The sequence below is a fragment of the Macaca fascicularis genome, chromosome 3 (assembly GCF_037993035.2).
Source record: "Macaca fascicularis isolate 582-1 chromosome 3, T2T-MFA8v1.1".
Taxonomy (NCBI): domain Eukaryota; kingdom Metazoa; phylum Chordata; class Mammalia; order Primates; family Cercopithecidae; genus Macaca; species Macaca fascicularis.
The window spans coordinates 60806537-60810325 of NC_088377.1; the positions used below are offsets into that span (position 1 = coordinate 60806537).

The 3789-nt window shown below is 46.5% G+C and overlaps 1 non-coding gene across 1 annotated transcript; it reads left to right on the top strand.

Annotated features, from left to right (window-relative positions):
* Positions 1 to 3275: 3275 nt before the first annotated feature.
* LOC123572566 (U6 spliceosomal RNA) lies at positions 3276 to 3382 on the top strand. The gene has a single exon (XR_006697137.1). It is a non-coding gene; the product is annotated as a U6 spliceosomal RNA (small nuclear RNA).
* Positions 3383 to 3789: the final 407 nt, after the last annotated feature.

Genomic DNA, 3789 nt, shown 5'->3' on the forward strand with positions numbered 1-3789 from the left:
CCCAGTTCTGTGGATTAGGTCATGGCTCTATTTGGAGGAGTCATTATTCACACCACATCACCCCTCCTGGGGTCAAGGCATACCTTATTACATAGCTGGGCCACTCATCGCTTCCTAGGCTTATCTAGGAAATTTGTGTCCTAGGGAATCCCCAGGGTGGAGAGAAAATAAGGTCCTCCAGGAGCTGATCAACAGGGACTCACGCAAGGGCCAGGCTGCCAGCCTAGCGCCTCCCACTCAGGAGTGGGGGAATCTCACACGTTCACTTTGCCCTCCTGTTATAAATTATAACACCATCAGATCTCGAGACTTATTCACTAGCATGAGAATAGCAGGGGAAAAACCTACTCCCATGATTCAATTACCTCCTACTGGGTCCCTCCCACAACACGTGGGGATTATAGGAGCTAAATTTCAAGATGAGATTTGGGTGGGGACACAGCCAAACCATATCACTGGTTTTCCCCCAGGTTCCCCCATATAAGTCAGTGGATGCAGATGGATACTTGTGACAAAGGGCACCGTTGTGGTCCAGACACTGAATACACTGAAGTCCCAGCTCCTGCCCTGCCAGGATAGCCTAGCCCACCTGCCAAGACCTCCCCTTAACCAACTCCCTCTTCAGGAGGTGCCCATATATTCAAGAGACAGTTTTCATAATTTTATTTTCTTTCTTTCCTTCCTTCCTTCCTTCTTTCTTTTTTTTTTTTTTTGAAACTTTTGCTCTGTCACCTAGGCTGCAGTGCAGTGGCACGACTTTGGCTCACTGCAACCTCCACCTCTCGGGTGCAAGCGATTCTCATGCATCAGCCTCTGAAGTAGCTGGGATTACAGGCTCCCACCAGCACGCCCAGCTAATTTTTTGTATTTTTAGTAGAGATGGGGTTTCACTATGTTGGCCAGGCTGGTCTCAGATTCCTGACTTTGCAATCCTCCTACCTTGGCCTCCCAAAGTGCTGGAATTACAGGAACTTGCCACCATGCCTGGCCCGGAAATTTTGTATTTTTAGTAGAGACAGGGTTTCACCACATTGGCCAGGCTGGTCTTGAACTCCTGACCTCAGGTAATCTTCCTGCCTCGGCCTCCCAAAGTGCTAGGATTACAGGCGTAAGTAATCCTACTACACCTGGCCACTACACCTGGCCTAATTTAAACAATTAAAATCTTGTTTAAATTTTGAAATAAAATCTCAATTTGGTTTTTAAAAAACTCTGTCCAGATTGTGATGACTGACATTTGTAACTTTCAGCACTTTGGGAAGCTGAGGTGGGAGGATCGCCCAGGAGTTCAAGACCAGCCTGGGCAACATAGGGATACCTAGTATCTCTAAAAAATAATAATAATACAAAAATTAGCTGAGTTTGGTGGTGGGCTCCTGTGATCCCAGCTACTTGGGAGGCTCAGGCAGAAGGATTGCTGGAACCAGGAAGGTCAATGTTGCAGTGAGCTGAGATTGCACAACTACACTCCAGCCTGGGCAACAGAGTGAGACTCTGACTCAAAATAATAATAATAATAATAATAATAATAATAGTGCTTAGTGCCACAAACCAGGAACCACAATGACAACAAGTCAGAAGTGTGTTGAGTCAGGGCCCACCGAGAGCCAGTGGAGAGTCTGACTGAGGGGACCCTGCCCTTTTCCAGAAGGTGGAGGTGCAGAGGAGCTCGTAAGGATCATGGCTTCTCACCCTGGTCCTGAACCCACTCACATCAGCAGCTCTCTGCACAGCCAACCGGCCAGCTCACACCAATAAATTAAACCTTCTTATTTCTTGCCAGACACAGTGGCTCATGCCTGTAATCTCAGCACTTTGGGAGGCTGAAGTGAGAAGATCATTTGAGGCCAGAAGTTCAAGACCAGCCTAGGCAATATAGGAAGACCCTGCCTTTACAGAAAATTAATTGGGACTGATGGCATGTGACTGTGGTCCCAGTTACTCAAGAGGCTGAGGCAGGAGGATCTCTTGAGCTCAGGAGGTTAAGGCTGCAGTGAACTATCACACCACTGCATTCCAGCCTGGAGGACAAAGCAGACCTTGTCTCATTAGGAAAAACAAAAAACAAAAAACAGAAAAGAAGCAAACTAGCAGGTCTGATCCAGACTTAAGAGGAGGGTATTGGCCAGGAATGGTGGCTCACGCCTGTGATCCCAGCACTTTGGGAGGCCGAGTTTGGAGGATCACTTGAGATCAGGAGTTCAAGACCAGCCTGGCCAAATGGTGAAACCCCGTCTCTACTAAAAATACAAAAATTAGCTGGGCATGGTGGCATGCACCTGTAATCGCAGCTACTCGGGAGGCTGAGGCATAAGAATCGCTTGAACCTGGGAGGCTGAGGTGGCAGTGAGCCGAGATTGCCCTACTGCACTCTAGCCTGGGCAACAGAGCAAGACTCTGTCTCAAAAAAAAAAAAAAAAGAAAAAAAAAAAAAGAAAAAAAAAGGCCCTTCAAATTGAGCCATTTGCCTGATGCCTGAATTCCTGCTATAGCCCCAGCCGACTGACTTTTCATTCTCTGTCTGCACAATAACATGGTTAGAAAAGGTATCCCCGTTATATTGCAATGAAAAATGTCTACCTGTAACACTCACTATTTCTCGCAGGCACCTATAACCTGTGGAAAGGGTAAAAAGCTCAGAAGATTCTATTGTCTATTTTATTTTATTTATTTATTTTTGAGGCTGGGTCTCACTCAGTCATCCCATTTGGAGTGCAGTGGCATGATCATAGCTCACTGCAGCCTCAAACTCTCAGGCTCAAGTAGTTCTTCTGCCTCAGCCTTCCAAGTTATCTAGGACTACAGATTTGCACCACCACACCCAGCTTTTTTTTTTTTCCTGTAGAGATGGGGGTTTCACTATGTTACCCAGTCTGGTCTCAAACTCTTGGCCTAGAGTGATCCTCCCACCTTGGCCTCCCAAACAGATGGGATTACAGGCCTGAGCCACCATGCCTGGCCTCACATATTTTGATGTATAAAACACCAAAGATCCTTTTAAGGAGCTGAACAAACCAGTAATTTTTAAAGAAAAAAGTAGTGAGAGTGTCTAGTACAACCAAAACCAGGCATCAAAGTGAGCAGTTAAACATTCCAGGCTGGGCACAGTGGCTCATGCCTGTAATCTCAACACTTTGGGAGGCCCGGGCGGGAGGATTGCTTGAGCCCTAAAAAGTGAAGGTTGCAGTGACCCATGATTATGTCACTGTATTACGACCTGGAAGACACAGTGAAACCCCATCTCAAAAATAAACAAATCAATCAATCCAGAACCAGTGCTCACTTCGGCAGCACACATACTAAAATTGACATGACATGGAGAAGATGAGCATGGTCCCTGTGAAAGGATGACACACAAATTCATGAAGCATTCCATATTTAAAAACATATTTCAGAACCAAGAAAATAAATGAATCAAAAGAAAGGGAAGACCCTGGTGATTCCTTTGATATTGGAAAAAATCAGCCGGGCACAGTGGCTCATGCCTGTAATCCCAGCACCTTGAGAGGCGGAGGCGGGCAGATCACTTGAGGTCAGGAGTTTGAAATCAGCCTGGCCAACATGGTGAAACCCCTAAAAGTACAAAAATTAGGCTGAGTGTGGTGGCTCATGCCTGTAATCCCAGCACTTTGGGAGACCGAGGCGGGTGGATCACCTGAGGTCAGGAGTTTGAGACCAGCCTGGCCAACATGGTGAAACCTTGTCTCTACTAAAAATACAAAACTGAGCCAGGCATAGTGGCAAGCACCTGTAATCCCAGCTACTCAGGAGGCTGAGTCAGGAGAATTG